Source organism: Myotis nattereri, assembly GCF_964212035.1.
Source record: "Myotis nattereri genome assembly, chromosome: 2".
Taxonomy (NCBI): domain Eukaryota; kingdom Metazoa; phylum Chordata; class Mammalia; order Chiroptera; family Vespertilionidae; genus Myotis; species Myotis nattereri.
Window position 1 is genome coordinate 128,037,448 of NC_138076.1, and position 18,614 is coordinate 128,056,061.

At 41.5% G+C, this 18,614-nt stretch overlaps 1 pseudogene across 1 annotated transcript; it reads left to right on the plus strand.

Annotated features, from left to right (window-relative positions):
• Positions 1–6,885: 6,885 nt before the first annotated feature.
• LOC308513864 (calcyclin-binding protein-like) lies at positions 6,886–17,482 on the plus strand (annotated as a pseudogene). The gene is made up of 4 exons: positions 6,886–6,924; positions 11,849–11,988; positions 16,304–16,384; positions 16,696–17,482. The product of its transcript is annotated as a calcyclin-binding protein-like (transcript).
• The last annotated feature ends 1,132 nt before the right edge of the window (positions 17,483–18,614 follow it).

Sequence of the window (18,614 nt, forward strand, 5' to 3'; positions counted from 1 at the left end):
TAAAGACAAAGAGAGAATCTTAAAAGCAGCAAGAGTCTGGCCAGTGTGGCTCTGTGATTGAGTGTTGACCTATAAACCAGGAGGTCACAGTTCAATTCCCAACTGGAGTGCATGCCCAGGCTGTGGGCTCGATCCCCAGTGGGGGACGTGCAGGGGGCAGATGATCAATGATTCTCTCTCATCATAGATGTTTCTATCTCTTTCTCTGTTTGAAATCAATAAAAATATATTTTTTAAAAAGCAGCAAGTAAAAAGCAGTTACTTACTAACAAGGGAGCTCCTATAAAGCTGTCATCTGATTTCTCAATAGAAACTTTGCAGGCCAGAAGGGATTGGCGCGAAATATTCAAAGTGATGAAAAGCAAGGACCTACAACCAAGATTACTGTATCTAGCAATGCTATCATTTAGAATTTAAGGAGAGATAAAGAGCTTTCCAGACAAGAAAAAGTAAAGGAGTTCATTACCACCAAGCCAGTATTACAAGAAATGTTAAATAAACTTCTTTAAGAGGAAAAATAAAAAAAATAAAAAGTATGAATAATAAAATGGCAATAACTATATACCTACAAATAACTACATTAATGCAAATGGATTAAATGCTCCAATCGAATGACACAGGGTAGCTGAATAAATAAGAAAATAAGATCCATACATATGCTGCCTATAAGAGACTCACTTCAAATTGAAAGATACACACAGACTAAAAGTAAAGAGATGGAAAAAGATATTCAAGCAAATGGAAAAAAATAAAAAAGCTGGGGTAGCAATACTTGTATCAGACAAAATAGATTTTAAAATAAAGGCTATAACAAGAGACAATGAAGGACTCAGCAATTTCACTTCTGGGTATTTAGCCAAAGAAACCCAAAGCACTAATTCAAAAAGGCACATGCATTTCTGTGTTCATTGCAGCATTATTTATGATAGCCAAGATATGGAAGCAACCCCAGTGTCTATTGATAGGTGGATAGATAAAGAAGATGTGATACATATATAAAATGGAATATTACTCAGCCATAAAGATAAAGTCTTTCCATCTGCAACAATATGGATGGACCTAGAAGGTATTATACTAAGTAAAAGAAGACAGACTGAGAAAGACAAATACCACATGATTTCACTTATATGTAGAATCTAAAAAACAAAATAAAACAAACAAACAAACAAAACAAACCAGAAAAAAACTCATAGATACAGAGACCATTTTGAGAGTTGCCAAATGGGAGGGGGGTTGGGGGGATGGGCAGAAAAGGGGGAGGGATTAAGATGTGCAAATTGCCAGTTATAAATACAGTCACGGGGTGAAAAGTACAGCCTAGTCTGTATATCAATAATATTGTAATAACTATGTATGGTGTCAGATGGGTACTCGACTTACCAGGTTGACCACTCTGTAAGTTATATAAATGTTGAATCAGTATGTTGTACACCTGAAACTAATATAATATTGTATGTCAACTGTAATTGAAAAATAACATTTAGAAAAAATATAAAAAATAAAGATGCATTAAAAACCCCACAGCATTTCTTTCAACTGTACTCCCTCTGCATCCCATGCCTGGAGTGAACCCTAACCTCAGCCTGTGCGACTGCAGGTGGAACAATCCCTATCTCTTTCGGGTCCCTCTCTTCTCAGGTCCCAGAGCCCGCCTGTTCTCCCTGCCACTCTGCAGCACAAGAGGCCAGGCTGATGGTTGCAGAGATAAGTATTGGGCAGAGCAGGCCAGGGCTCTGCATAGATCACTATTAGTTCAGGAGCTGAGCTGATGGGTGTGCATGCAGAGGTCAGTCAGCAGTGACTTCTGGTTATGAGTGTGCCCCAAGAGGACTTTGAATTTGGGTCATGCCTAAGGTTACAGCCTTTCAACCCAGGTGTGTGTGACTAGTTTTGATGCTTTGTTGGGAGAAGGGTGGGGGTAGAACCGGGGTAGTAACTCCTGTTATGCAGAGACTGAGTAGATCATAGGGAAGCCTGCATATCTAGTGAGCAGGCAGTCCTTTCTAGCTTGGTCAGCACAATGGTGCTGGGAACATGAGTCCTTTGGACTGTGATACGGAAGAGGACATTTAAGGGCAATAGGTAAGATCTCAGGGCTCTTCTTTCCTGCTCGCTTCTCTGAATTCTACTCTGAGAAGTATCAGATTAGATCTCCTTTCTGTTTTGTTTTCAAACTGGATTCTTGTGGTAAGAAGTAAAAATACACAATACTTTTGTTTTTGTTTCAACATGAAACAACATTCATAAAACTGTCCGCTACAAGAGAGCAGACCCCATGACCAAATCTGATAGTTGTTACCACGTCAGTCTGTTTGGGTTTCTTACTTCACCGGGAAGAATCCTCATAAAGTTGATTTTCAGTTGTTATACATGCAGGACCCCAAATGAAGACTTCCTGAGCAGAGGAGGAAAAGCAAAAGTGGACTGGGGGTCCTTTCCTAGCTCAGATTGCAGAACCTCCTGTCTGTGGGTCTGCATGTTTACTTGTGTGGATTCTCTCTGGACTGCAAGCTTTTCAGAGTCAAGGACTATGTCTCCTTAATCTCTGTTTCCCCTTCACTTAGCACAGTGTCTGGTATACAATAGGCGGCCATGGATGTTTGAGAAATAAATGAATGAATGCATGGATGGTGGGTTGATAAGTCGAAGTAAAGGCCTAGAGCAGCGGTTCTCAACCTGTGGGTCGCAACCCCTTTGGGGGTCGAACGACCCTTTCACAGGGGTCGCCTAAGACCATCAGAAAACACATATATAATTACATATTGTTTTTGTGATTAATCACTATGCTTTAATTATGTCCAATTTGTAACAATGAAATTGGGGGTCACCACAACATGAGGAACTGTACTAAAGGGTCGCAGCATTAGGAAGGTTGAGAACCACTGGCCTAGAGACTATAAAGTATTTGGGGGCATCTAGGGAGGCAGCTCTGGTGAGAGTGGGCTCTTAAGTCAGAGTGCTCCGTTTCCATCCTGGCCCCACCGGCCCTCACAGCATAACCTTGGACAAAGTGCTCCGTTCTCTAGGCCCTCTTTATTTATTTTTCCATCTGAAAATGCTGATAAAATGCATTATGATGGTCTCTATCTTCCATAGGGTTTAATGAGTTATAGTGTCTTGGGTTGGGCAGGGCATTTCACTTCCATGAGGCATCTAGGTTCTTAATTAAAAATCTGAAGGGTGTATGGAGCCAGGCTTTGATGGAATTCGGTGGAGTGTAAAGAAGTCAAGGTATGTGAGGATACTGGGTCTGAGAAAGAGGCTGAACATGGCTAGGGAAGGCTGAAAGTAGGAAATAAATGGAATTCCAGTGGGATTGGCGGGGGAAAATGAGAGAACTGAGTAGCTAGGCAGATTGTGTCCTGAGCTATGAAATTCCCCACAGTGGGCAGTGCGGCTTTTCCTTCAGATAGCTGAAGGGCTTTTGACTGGTATTGTTTTTCACCACAGTTTTTGTTCTTAAGGAAAATAGATCTCAACTTTAATCTTCCAGGAAATTGGTTGACCAAGTGGATACAGTTTAAGGTATTTTGAAATTTTAATTTATTTTGAGTTTCGAGTGTTTTTTATTTTTTCTTCATGTGCCTGCCTGCAGTGTTCAAGAGACATTTCCAACAATATTATCTAAACCTTACTTGATATTACATGCTTTTTGTTTTTAATCTTTATTTATTATTAGTTTTGACTAGGAAATACATGAATAAAAATGATGTGAAAACCATGACTTGAGTAATCTTGCTCCCTCCCCAGCTGCTTACCCTGTTTCCTGCTCCCACCTAGGGAACTACAGTCATTAGTTTCACGTGACTCCTCCCACTGTCTCTTAATGCAAATTAAGCGCATATGAATATAGTCTTTATCTTCTTCGTTCTTATTCAAGCACCACAGTTTATTTTCCCAGTTCTCCAGAGAAGGGCCCTTGAATTGCTTCAGATCTTTTGCTCTTGCAAACAATGCTGCACAAGCTCGTTTTATGTTTGCTGGTGTAGCTGTGAGGTGCACTGCAGATCTCCCCAGAGGTGGCATATAGTAATTTTGTAATATTTGTAATACTCCCCCGGGGAAACATACTTGTAATTTTGATAGACGTTGCCTAATTGACCTCCTTACAGTTATCTGTTGCACACCTGTGAGCACCAATGAGCCTGCTAGTGTCCACAGCCTCCCAACACAATATCTTGTCTCCTTTGCCAGCCTGAGAGGTGAGACATTGTCTTAGTGTAGCTTTAACTTGTATGCCTCTTGCTATGACTAGAGTTGAGCATCTTTCCATGTGATTAAGAGCCATTTATATTTCTTCATTCTGTCATTCGTGCATTTATGTCCTTTGCCTATTTTTCAATTACTTAAAAATCTTTTTGTTTTAGAATACCCTGGACATTTATTGATCAACTATTTACTATCAACTATTATCAGCAAGATCTGTGAAGGCACTGACCAGGCAGAATTGAACAGGATGCTGCCTTGCCTTCCAGAAGCTCACAACCTAATGGAGGAGCCATTCTCTCTCTCTCTCTCTCTCTCTCTCTCTCTCTCTCTCTCTCTCTCCATCCATTTATCTATCATCTAACTGTCTCTGTATACAAATATATAAAGAGAAAAAAGGTATAATGCCCAAGCATTACTACTATTTTAAAATATATTTTTATTGATTTCAGAGAGGAAGGGTGAGGGAGAGAGAGATAGAAACATCAATGATGAGTGAGATTCACCCATCAGTTGCCTCCTGCACTCCCCACACTGGGGACCTAGCCCACCCACAACCCGACATGAGCCCTGATTGGGAATGGACCTGTGATCTCCTGGTTCATAGGTTGACGCTCAACCACTGAACCACGCTGGCCAGGCAATGCCCACACATTATGATAAAGGGGTGAGAAAGGGCCCAGCGAGGGGGTGAATGTCCCATCCAACTTGGGATGGGCTAGAGGTTAGAGTACACACTTTCTAGGATGACAGGGAGGTGAAGAACCACCAGGCTAAATAAACTGTGAGGCTCCTAGATCCTTGTTCCTTATGCTGCTCTCTGGCCCTCATCCCCAGCCCCTTCAGCACCAGTCACTTTGTGAGTGCTAAATACATGTTCCCTGAGTGCAGTAACCGAAGACGAGTCTGATGTAAGAGCCCTGTTGAGGTGTGAGAAGGCTGGCGCGGTGGTGTGGGGCAAGGTCATTGTCACTGCGCCAACTATGGCAGCATCTGCTTTTTCCCTATCCCTCCCCTCCCTGGCAGGCAGTGTCGGAACTTTCTTTCACTCTTCTCACTTTCAAGGAGCTGAGCCATCAAACTTGGTTCCATTTACCTTCTCTTTCTCATCCCTTACTTCACAATAGCATCCTTGCTCTCTGCTCCCAACCCCCTTCCAACTCTCTCTCCCTCCAACCTCACAAAGAGAGATGCTTCATTAGTTTCCTAGGGCTACCTTAATACAGTACCACAAACTTGATGACTTGAAACAACAGAAGTTTATTCTCTCACAGCTCTGGAGTCCAGAAGTCCAAAATCAAGATGTTGGCAGAGCTGTGTTCTCTCGAAGGCCCTAGGACAGCGGTTCTCAACCTGTGGGTCACCAACCTGTGGGTCGAGACCCCTTTGGGGGTCGAACAACCCTTTCACAGGGGTCGCCTAAGACCATCGGAAAACACATATATAATTTCATATTGTTTTTTTGTGATTAATCACTATGCTTTAATTATGTTCAATTTGTAACAATGCAAATACATCCTGCATATCCAATATTTACACTACGATTCATAACAGTAGCAAAATTACAGTTATGAAGTAGCAACGAAAATAATTTTATGGTTGGGGTCACCACAACATGAGGAACTGTAGTAAAGGGTCTCGGCATTAAGAAGGTTGAGAACCACTGCCCTAGGAGAAGGCCCTTCCTCACCTTGTCCTCATTTCCGGTGGTTGCCGGCAGTCCTTGGCATTCCGTGACCTGTGTCGGCATCACTCCAGTACCTGCCTCTGCCCCACATGGCTGTCTTCGTTCCTCTGTGCAGATTCTGTATACAAATCCCCCTTCCATTATAAGGACACCAGTCATTGGATTAAGTCCACGCTAATCCAGTACGTCCTCAGTTTAACTTTATTACATCTGCAAAGACCCTATTTCCAAATAAGGTCACCTTCACAGGTACTGGGGTCTTTAACATCTTTTTTTGGAGACACAACTCAATGAGTCACACATGTCCTATAAGTGTGTCTCGCTTGACAGTCACTCCTTTCGGAAAGCAGACTATAATCTCTGGTTAAGATCGCACACTTTGGTGCAGGTCTGAATTTGGTGCAAATCTAATTCCTGCCCCTGCCCCTTAGGATGTGACTTTGGAAAACTGACTTTCGCTGTCTTAGCGTCAGCTTCTACATCTGTAAAATGGGGAAAGTAGTCTACCTACCTACCTGATAGAGTGCACAGGACCTGACACATAGGACATCATAAAAAACAATAGGCCTCATTGTCATGCAGGTGGATTATTCTCTTTCCTCCTCCACTTGCACGTGGTCACGTGGACGTGGAGCAGAGCCTGAATGTTCTATATACACAGCCTGCCCACATTAAGCCCTCTGGACTGGAAGATGTCAAATCAACTCAAGATTTACCCACGAGACAAGCTGAGCTTTCCTTTCTCCAGGTCCCTCCCTGTCCCTCTCTTGTCTGTGTGCCAAGCCTAAAGTGGCACAGTGTGAACGCTAAGAAAACAAACTTTTGGGGTTGGGGTGGGAGTGTGAGGTTAGATCACCCCACTGGGACACACTGCACACAGGGCCCCTTTCCGCACCCCCCACATCCCCCTCCCCTTTCTGTTTGTCTTGTGGGCAGGAGAATTCCCCACAGGGTGGGATAGATCTCCCCTGCCTTGGCTTTTTGCAGATTTCATGCTCTTTGATGCTGGTGTGGCTCTGAAGGAGCAGCTGGTAAAGACAAACCACCATTTGTTGTTGAAAAAAAAAAATAAAAAGAAAGAAAAAAACCCCAGTCTTTTATCTCGCTGTCCCTCTAAATTGCCAAAGGTCTTATTGTAGAGAGAGGGAACAAGTAGGGTTTTATCCTCCTGCCCCTGCCAGGCAGCCACGTGAACATCAAAGCTCTCAGAGCCCCGGAGGGGGGCGGTAATGTGAGTAGAGACAAAACCAGGCCGGGCTCCACCAAGGAATGCCAGGGGCTCCCGGGGAGCTGGGCTCTTTTGATGGTGCTGGCTGGGCAGGAAGAGGAGGGGCTCACAGTCTTAGCAGGGTGAGGGGAGACCCTGCTGAGTCTGGAGTCAAGTTGACACCACTCTGAGCATGGGGAACAGGATGTTCTCTTCACAATAAAAATGCCAGCTGTCTGTTTAAGAGGGAGGGTAGCATTGCAGGGCACACTAATAGGAACCAATTTTGTTCTGTGCATGTATAATGTGCCAGGATCTGTGATAAGTACTTTATGTCTGTAGTTTTATTTCATCCTCATCACAACCTTATATTATAGTAATTTCTATCCCCTTTTATATGAGCAAACTGAGGCTTAAAGGGGTTAAGTGACTTGCCTAAGGTCACATAGAGACAGATTTAAACCCAGATCTGTCCAACACCAAAGTTCACCCTTACCCACTATGCTTTATGGCCTCTTATGACACTTTAACAAACAAAAACCAAGAAGAAATTAGTCTTTTTTTAAAATTTTTTCAGTGACTAATAATAAACACAGAAGAGGTAAATGGTAGTGGAGAGAGGATGGGTTTGGATTTTGATTTGGATACAAATTTTGTTTTATAGGTGACCCTGGATAGGTTACCTTGGATGCGAGTTATAAATTCTCTGAACCTCAGGTTTTCATCAGTAAAATGAGAATGTTCAAAGATATCTTATAGGGTACAGGATGCTTTTGGATATAAGGAAGAAAAAACTCTCATTTGACTTGCTTCAATACTTACTTCTCACATTTCAGGAAGTCTCAAGGAAGACCAGTTTTAGCCTTGGTTAGCTCAGTGGCTCAAAACTGCTATCAAGAAGCCAGGGATTTCCTTCTTTCTGTTCTGTCATAGTTGGTGTGACCAATTTGGCCCTTAGTCAAGCTAGCTGTTCTCGTGACCACGGGATGGATGCCATGGTTCTGGCATCACGTGTAGACTCATAAAAAGAGTGTGCTTTCCCTCACATAGCTCCTTTTAAGAGCATGAGACCTTACTTTTGGAATCTCTTCCTCTGGCCCTTCCTCTCAGCCATGCCTGGTTAACCACTGGCAAGGGGACCAGGACCCCCTGGCAGTCCTGGAGCAGTCAGGATAAGGCCTCCTTCCCTGAGAAGTGGGGGAAAGGGGAACACTACTGCTCCAACACTGGAGTTCTTTTACCACTGAAGGAGGGGGTGACGGTTGGGTAGGCATTTAAAAAATGTCCTACAGAGTATCAAGTGCTCAGCGCAGCCTGGCAGCTGCAAGGGCTTCATTTCCGTCCATCTTTTATCTGAATGAGGGGAGGCAGCCCATTTGATCAGTTTAGTTCCCAATTATGGGTTGTTTTTAAAAAGATATACTGTGATGCCTTTATGCAACCCAACAGCTCAATGAAACAAAGACTGTTGAGCAGTTGTCCTGGCTGAGAAGTCTTTACGAATGGAGAGGGACAACAGAAGATCCATTTATCTTATCCATTAATTTTCAGGAAAAGGTAAACTCATGACTTTAATACAGATATAAGATGAACAAGTGTTAAAATTTTACTTTTTTGAGGAATCGCCAGACTGCTTTCCATAGTGGTTGTACCAGTCTACATTCCCACCAGCAGTGAATGAGGGTTCCTTTTTTCCCACAACCTCTCCAACACTTGTTATTGCTTGTCTTGTTGATAGTGGCTGCTCCAGCAAGTGTGAGGTGGTATTTCATTGTAGTTTGAATTTGCATTTCCCTAATTGCCAGTGAGGTTGAACATCTTTTCATATATCTATTAGCTGCTTGTATGTCTTCTTGGGAGAGGTGTATTTTCAGGTCCTCAGCCCACTTTATGATTGGATTGTTTATTTGATGTTAAGTTTTTTTTTTTTTTAATATATCCTTATTGATTTCAGAGAGAAAGGGAGAGGGAGAGAGAGATAGAAACCTCAATGATGAGAGAAAATCATTGATGGCTGCCTCCTGCACGCCTCCTACTGGGGATCGAGACCACAACCCAGGCATGTGCCCTTGACTGGAATCAAACCTGGGACCCTTCAGTCTGTAGGCCGACATTCTATTCACTGAGCCAAACTGGCTAGGGCTGGTGTTAAGTTTTACGAGTTCTTTATATATTTTGGAAATTGAACCTTTTGTTGGAGCTACTGTTTGCAACTATCATCTCCCATCTAGTTGGTTGCCTGTTTGTTTTGTTGTCCATTTCTTTTTGCTGTGCAGAAGCTCTTCAATTTGATACAGTCCCATTCATTTATTTTTACCTTAAGAATAGAGCTGCCATATGACCCAACACCCCCACTTCTGGGTATATACCCGAAAAACTCAAAATCATTTATACACAAAGATATATGCACCCCTATGTTCATTACAGCGTTATTCACGATGCCCAAGACATGGAACAGCCGAAGTGCCCTGTGTCAGAGGACTGGATAAAGAAGATGGTGGCATGTATACACAATGGGATACTCCTCAGCCATGAGAAAGGATGAAATAGCATCATTTACAACAACGTGGGTGGATCTTGGTAACATCATGCGGAGTGAAATAAGTCAGACAGAAAAAGCTAAGAACCATACAATTTCACTCATATGTGGGATATAAAACTGAAACTTATGAACACAAACAGCAGTGGTTGCTGGGGGTTACCGGGAGTTGGGGGGAGAAGGGGGTCCTAATATGAGGCCATAGGAGAAGACTTGACTTTGGGTGGTGGACACATGGTGCTATATACAGATTTTGTAACTTAGAAATCCACACATAAAACCTATATGTTCATGTTGACCAATGTCACCCCAATAAAATTTAATTAAAAAAAATTTATTTTACTCATATGATACAAGGGAACTAGCCAGATGTTATAATTAGCTTACTAGTTTGCCACAGTTGCCATAGCAAAGTAACACAAACTGAGTGGCTTAATGACACAAATGTATTCTCTCACAGAATGGAGGCTGGAAGTCTGAGATCAGGGTGTCAGCAGGGTTTGTCCCTTCCGAGGGCTGAGTGAGGGTCTGCTCCATACCTTTCTCCAGGCTGCTGGTGGTTTGCTGACAGTGCTTGGCCGTCCTTAGTTTGTATTTGTGTTACCTCGATCTTTGCCTTCTCTCCCTGACCTCTTCACATGAGGCTCTCTTGGGTGCATGCCCATCTCTTTGTCCAAATTTAACTTAAAAAATATTTTTATTGATTTTAGAGAGGAAGGGAGAGGGAGTGAGAGATAGAAACATAAAGGATGAGAGAGAGAGAGAGAGAATCTTTGATTGGCTGCCTCCTGCACCCCCCACATTGGGATTGACCGGCAACCTGGGCATGTGCCCTGACCGGGAATCGAACTGTGACCTCCTGGTTCATAGGTCGACACTCAACCACTGAGCCACACCAGCCAGGCTAAATTTTACCTTTTTTATATGGACACAATCATATTGGCCACCCCAATTACCTCATCTGCAAAGATTCTATTTCCAAGTAATGTTCCATTCACAGGTACTAGGAATTAGAACTTGAACATATCTTTTGGGGGGACACTATTCAACAATCGTTTCAAAGGGGAAAAAATCAAAACAGCACAGATTTATACAAGTAAATAAAATGTTGGGGTGAATTGCAAATGGACATAAAACTGTTTTTTCCAAAGGGCTAAGAATGGTTGGGAGTGGAGGATCAATTAAATTACTATCAGTTGCTTACAAAATAATTTAAATACAATGCACAGGCTAGAATCTCACAGCCTGGGAGGGTATGCCATAGAGGGGTATGCATGGTTTTCCATCAAAACACAAAATATCTTTCTATACGACTTTTAGTCTGTCCTGTGGGTCAAGGGGACCCTAGAATCTGCAGCGCATTCGGTGGCCCTAACATCTCAAACTTGCAGCCACTCCCTTTTCTCGTCCTGCTTCCTGTAACAGGGGGCGGGAGGTTGGCCCACGTTTCCTCCGTGGGGCTGTTGGCTGCCTGAGGCGGGCGGTGCGTCCTGGATGGGGATGTGTGGGGCGCAGTACAGATGCTCTCTGCTCCTCCCCACTTGGTTGCCTTGAGGAGGCAGGAAACCAGGCCACTCTGCGAGGCGAGGCGTTATTACAGCTAATGAGCTGCAACATCCAGAACGCCAGGAGCCGTTGCACGTGTTGTGCTGACAATCTCCATTCCTCATACCTCAGCCTCCAAAATGCACAGAACCTAACTTCGTGGGGTTATTAGCTCCATTTGTGGGGCCTGTTCAGATGCTTCTCACAGCCACGTGGGTGTGGGAGGAAAGAGCCAAGAGACAGGAACAGGTATTCAAAGTGTCTCTATGTTCATAGATGGGTGGAGCAACAGCCCAGTTTCTCTCTCTCTCTCTCTCCCTCTCCCCAAGCAGGAACTTCATACGCAAGTTAAGAGATTGTACAAGTGCTCGCTTCAGCAGCACCTACACTAAAATGGGAGCGATACAGAGAAGATTAGCATGGCCCCTGCACAAGGATGACACGCAAATTCGTGAGCAATTCCATATTAATAGAAAAAAGAAAAAGAAATTGTACTTACAGGGGCACAAGAAGGAAATCTCTTTCTCCTAGATAAAAATAACGTTGGGAAAGATAAATTCAAGAATTCTCTTCCCCATGATTCATATTCTCAGACATTCCTTGGCATTCTCACTATATAGTTTTCCCCCTTTTTTTTTTTTACTGCATTTTTTTTTTCCCCCAGAAAGAGAAAATCTTACTGGAGAAAATCGGGTCAAGCCCGAAAATGCTGAGTTCCCAAGGCCAAGCTCAACAAGGCCGAGGAACTGCAGCAAGAAATGAATCCAGCGGCAACAAGGCAGCTCTCGTGGGCCGCAGCTCACAGTAGGCAGGAAGGCGGTCGGCCATTCTCCTTTCATCTTTTTGCTCCACTTTCTAATTTACCTTCACTTATTTAGCTCTTACTAGTTTCCTAAGCATCATTCTGACCAGAAGTGCCCAAGCAGATGTCCTTCCCTACTCAAGTCTCAATTGTAAGTTCTATTTCAACACCATAGGCCTCTCCAGGCAGAACCCTCAGCCCTTTTCTTTCCTGCTATTGGCACTTCTATATCTTTGGGACCATGGCACGTCTATATCTTAGGGACCATACACTCTTTCAAGACTTTGTCAACTCCCCTCACCTATCTCTTCTTTTCAAAATTTCCCCCTTAATTAAATGTTGACTGCATGGCAGGCAATTGGCTAAGCACTTTACTGCGTTATTATATCTCGCCGTCGAAGCTGCTGCTCTGAGGGGCAGGCACGGTTATGATTCCCAGTCTACAATCAAGAAAACAAGGTTTAGGGAGGTCATAAGACCTTCCCAGGGGCCCATGGTGAAGTTGAAGAGTGAGGATTTGAACCCAGGCTTAACTGACTGTAAAGCCACTAAAATTTACTTGCTCGATCATGTGTCATGGGGAGAAACTTCTGTTATGAGATTGTAGGGAAATAATACTGAAATCAATATACTTTGTCAGCTACAAAACCTTTAAGGATACTTGAGCTGCTGGAAATGACTCAGGGTGGGGCATTTGAGCTAGGTAAACTATGGCGAGTTATTGGCATTCCTGCCATGGGATACTGCCCTCTTTTCATTGGATTGCTTCCTTTCGTGAACTTTCCCCAAAGGCATTGTTAATCTCTCTGAAGAGGAAAGGTTACATGATTTTTTTGGGATGAGACCTTTAATGAATCCTGGCCAAATAGGATGGTCTTGAGTTAAATTTAGAAAAATGTGAAGTGTTTTTGAGATCCCTCATTGCTCATTTTTGTTATTCTTTTCCTCTTTAAAATAAATCTACTGCCCTAGCCGGTTTGGCTCAGTGGGTAGAGCATGGGCCTGTGGACTGAAGGGTCCTGGGTTCAATTCCAGTCAAGGGCACATGCCTGGGTTGGGGGCTTGATCCCCAGTAGGGGGCATGCAGGAGGCAGCTGGTCAATGATTCTCTCTCATCATTGATGTTTCTATCTCTCTCTCTCCTTCTCCCTTCCTTTTTGAAATCAATAAAAATATATTTAACAAAAATAAATCTACTGACAGATTCCTTGCTTGACCAAACTTTAGTCAGGCTCCTGAACTTTCTCCTGGGCCCGTTTGTGTGCTCCTCATCAAATTTAGTTTTAGCAAGAACTCTGGTAAGTCAGTTTTACCCGAACTCTGCCCCCGCCCCTCCTCAATATCTGCTCACCCTCAGTATCTGACCAGGTTCCTCATCTCCCAACATTTTCCAGGTGATGTCTGATCACCCTGGCCTGTCTTCAACAAGAATTCTGTTTGGTGGGTTTAGCCAGAACCCTTCTTACCCCTCTTGCTTCTTAGTAATTTCCCATCCACTGCCCCACCTGCTCCTTGGCTGTAACTTCCCACTTGCCATGCTGCATTCAGAGTTGATCCCAATCTCTCTCCGCTACTGCGAAATCTCACTGCAGAGCTTTCTAACCTATCGTGATGGTCCTAATAGTCTGCCTTATCATCTTTAACAAGTGTCATGGATTTTTTTCCCTTAGTAGTTATGGTGCTGTGACTCAGGCAGGATCAGATTCATCACTGGATCCCAGACTGCTCGCCCAGGACCTCAAGGGCGCACTTTGACTGAGGATCTGATTCCTGAACCAGCACTCGAGACAGACATATGTGTTGAAGCTGGTAAGGGCAGATTTTGATTCCTAAGATTCGGAGTCTACGCCAGGAGCTGAGCCAGAGTCCCAGGCTTCCTTGTTTGAAGAGGACCTGCTGAGCCTGAAGTCTCTTCTTCCTGGTTTTCTTTCCTGAGTGGGGATTATTCCTTGACTCTGGTCTAGAAGTGTTTCTTTTTGGCTCTCTGGGATGCCTCTATACTCTCTCTATTGGACTTTACTTCTCCCGTGAGAGCTTCTCAGTCAACTGAAACCCCCTTCTTGAACCTCTACTGACCGAATGCTCTGCCAACTCTGCTATTTTCCTTGTTGACATGATTTTGCTGAGGATAATTTGGAACTGCGTTGGCCTCCTTGCAAAACTTACATTCTCCCCAAACTGGTTCCTGTAAGACCACTCCCTTTCCATTGTGTCTGTGTCCACTTCCTCCTCTTACCATCTTCAGTATTCCCTCCAGTTCTCTGGAATTACATACTTTTATATGTCCCCCTTCACACATCTATCTCCTCCATCCCTCTGTCCATCTGCCAGACTCTTCTCACTTCAACCCCTCAGCGCCCTGCTGCCATTTGAATTTTAATCCCCCTTACCCTCCATCAGGGGCTCTCCGGTGACTTGGGACCTCCAAAAGCAATTCATAAGGCTAAAAATAGAAACAACACCACCTTTATAGAAGCAGAAATTAATATTTTTTCTATTCAGATGTGCACTGGAGATATCCAGACAGCTGCTAGATAACTCCTCAATCACTGTCCTAAGACTTAGTCCACGGCTTCCATCAGATTAGACATCAGGGCAAAAGAAAGTCTTAGAAGTCTTCACAAATATAGGCTCACAGGTAATCTTCACTTGTCCTATTTGCTGGAAATGCAATTTAGGTAAAGATATAAAGAGGAGATAAACCAGTGAGTTACTATGACTATATTTTAGTGACTCATGACTAAAATTGTAGAATGAAAGCTGCAACATCTCTGTTTGCACCTGCCTGTATGTTTATGTATGCATGTATACTACATGTATGAGATATTTTTCCATCTCTGACTATTACCAATTTAATTTATAGACATCCTCAATTGAGTTCTATTAGAATTAGCTTAGAAGGAAATAAATACTTAAACTAAGTTTTCCTAAAACTCTCAGAAATATAGAAATTAACCCAAGCTTTTTATTGTTTTGTTTTTTAATTCACTTGATCTGGGATATTCTTTGGTAAATAAAGGTAGTTTTAAAATTGTTTGTAAAATAAAAGAGGGATGTCTTCAGAGTTTTTAGCATTAAATGTAATGCAGATGTACATTGTTTTCTTACCAAAATTTACCAGTCAAACATGCTTATATGATCTCTACTACATATTTATGATTATAACACTATAAATCAAACCTCAGAACAAAATGTACAATAAAAAGTAATTTCTTGATGCATGTTGAACATGATAAGTAAAACCAAAAAAAAAAAAAAAAAAAAAGAGAAGAGCCATAATTTTAAATTTAGGCCTTTGTTTGTTTAATTTTTTATTGATACTTTCCTGACTTGTCAACAAGAAAAACAATTTAAGATAATTTTTTTTTGTTTAATGTTTCCTAAAACTTTTATAAGCAATTCAAGCATAATTATAAGAACAACTGAATTAAATATATTAAAATAGGATACAAATTTATAAATAAACTTTTCAACAATTATGATTTATACTATGTCTAAAAATAATTATAAAAAGCTTTTTGATAACTTGAACCTTAAAGCTATACTGTTGAAATAATGATGAGTATTCATTGAATATCCAGATCATTTCCAAATAAGATAACATATCAATAAATTAATTGCTGAATATAAGTAAAGTTTATTTACTTTCGGCATCTTGTTTTAAATGGTACATAGAAGCTAAAATATATGGGTCTGTTAATAAATATGGGAATCTTTACAATGAAAAAGACATATGCCTCTAGAGAATTGTAAAATGATGTGTTCAGATATTTGCTATAGAATAATTGTGACAGTTCATAATTGCTCGCTTCTAGTTTTCATTGAAAATTAAAATTATTAATAGTTAAAAAGTCTAAATTGTAAATACATCTACTAGAAGTAATAAGAGTCAAGGAAAAAAACCCTCTGCATATAAGGAAAAGAAGATGTAGTTACAATAAGAAAGGCATGAAGTATGTATTTTTGTTAGGGGAAAAGGAGAGTAATTTTGTTTGAATGTAGAATGACTATTCCAGAATGAGAGAAGAAAAGAGTATCACAAAAAAAATGAATAAATTAAAAACCACGTTTGGAAGGTTTTTGAACACGGCATCATGAAAAGGAATTTTTTCTTGTGTGGCCAATGCTGCCCAACATTGGATGAATTTATTTGTATGAGTTTTTAAAAAATTAGTCTTGGTATTAATAGCACACAGACGCAAGCCTAGAACCTGGCTTTCCCTCTTTGAAACAAAACCGTTTTCTTAGATTATTAGTCTGCTCTTCATAAGAAATTGTGAAAAAGGTTTTCCTTTGCCCTTTAATTTATCTGCCCAGGAGACCAACAGTTTGCACCTTAGAGAAGTTCCCGTGCTTTGTGTTGTCTTTATCAGGTCTTGGGTTACTCAAGAAAATCAAGTAAGTTTGATTTTGTACTTGATTTACTTGTAACATCAAGTAAAAGAGCTAAGTTTTAATAACTAACTTTCCGTATTTGCCTTGGACATCTCTGAATTGTCACTTTTATTAAATGGTAAGTATGGTTTCACAGGGACCTGTGATCCTATGGAGTCAAGTGTTCACACCTTTAGACATTTTTGACAACTTTCCAAAATCCAATTCTAACTGGAGTCTGACATCAAACTAAGATTTCCCAGGGCACTCCTGGAGAATCTGTCACCTTGTAAAAGAGAGATGTTCGGCTAATTAGGTGTCTTTGCTATGCACAGTTGTGTGGGCAGCGTTGTCAACTATGAAGTGATGAAGGAGCCCATGGGCACTGCCACTCAAGCTGGGGCAGCGTTTCCTGCTCTTCCCCAGGCACACTGCAGCTCGGGCCTTGCCCAACACAACCGGACCCTGGCTTCAGCTGGGGAAGAGCTGCAGAAGGATCTAGAAGAGGAGAAGGTGCTTCTGGAAAAGGTAACTGGAAAAACAGTACATGATGCTCTTACAGCTGGAAAATCTAAGACAGACCAAAATCAAGAATAAGATGCAGCAGAAATTACAGAGGAAAGAGAACCTGTGGGCAATGAAAACCCAGCTGTGGTGGTTGCTCCCATTACGATGGGATATACAGTGGGAGTCAGTAATTGTGGGTGGGAGCAGCCAGACGAGTTTGTGAGAATCTACATTACCTTAACTGGAGGTCATCCGAGACCAGGCTTGGACATGTCACAGAGAGAGCACCTGACCTTTCAGTAAATAGTTTAAATGGGAATATTAACACCATGAGCATGAACCTCTTGAAACCCATCTCTGTGGAAGGCAGTTCCAAAAAAGTCAAGACAGATATGGGGATTATCTTGTGTAAAAATAAAGCAAAAAAACATGTAGTAGCACTTCCTAACCAGAGCTGAAAACTGAAAGAAAAGCCCTCCTCTGACTCTGAAACAGGCTAGTGATGAATGGTGTAAGAAAATGTATGAAGATGGAGATGATGATAGGAAACAAACTATTAATAAGGCTTGGGTGGAACCAAGAGAGAAACAAGCCAAAGGAGATGCAGAATTTTGAGATAATGCTACAGAGCCTCCTCTTAAGTAAAGGCAATAAATCTTCCACTTTTTGCTGGAAGATTTATTTAAACAAAATATGCTTATTAAACACTTCCTCTAAAGATGGTCCTTCAGTAACCTGATCATTTTGTTCAAGAAAGGGTAATACTGCCTTCTCATGTGAAATGTATAAAAGCAAGTTTGGCCTAGTGAAAAGGCCACAAGGGGTGCATTTTTGTTTAGCTAAGAGGTAGAAAACAAAAGTTATTGCTTACCTTTAAGTTCTTGACATCAGCTTCCACCAATGTCAGAATAAGTAAAAATTAAACCTGAAATTTTGCATAAAAAATTGATAATAAATCTTAGTTTATATGTGCATGGATCTATGATACTAATATAGATATTTCAGAAATTGCATGAAGTTATTAGACATTTGCAATACTGATCCTGGCTGGATAACTCAGTTGGTTAGAGCATCATCCTGATAGGCCAAGATTGTGAGTCTATCCCTGTTCAGAATGAATCAAACAATGAATGCATAAATAAGTGCCCAACAACACTCCCTCTCTCTCTCTCTCTCTCTCTCTCTCTCTCTCTCTCTCTCTCTCTCTCTCTCTCTCTCTCCCAAATTAATAAATTTAAAAAATAAGAAATTTGCAATACCCTTGTTGTCCAGTTATTATGTTAAAATGTTGTATGCCACAGAAATAACTAATTATTCTTTGTCAAATGAACTGTCATCAGAATTTTAAGCAAGGCCATTTTAAGCCCTTCGCCTTTCACAGACAGTTACTGTTTTACCCTGATTCTCCCCTGAAAGCAGTTTATGCGTGAGAATGATCCATGATGGCATCACTGGGATAACTCTGAGACCATGCCACCAGGTTGAGGAAGAATTTCTAGAGCTAACGAAGAAGCTGATGGATTCATAAAATGTTAACCCAACATCAAGCAGAACAAGAATTAATTCATGGGCCTGATAAGGATGACTATAATTTTTAATGACCTTTGTTTAAAACATTGCTAGTTCTTTAATGTTTTGTTTTCCAGATTTAAGGAACCCCCCCTTTTTTTAATTTTAAACTATTGTAACTTGTAGCAATATTATAAACTATACCTTTGTAAACAGAGTTGAAACATTTCTTTTTTCT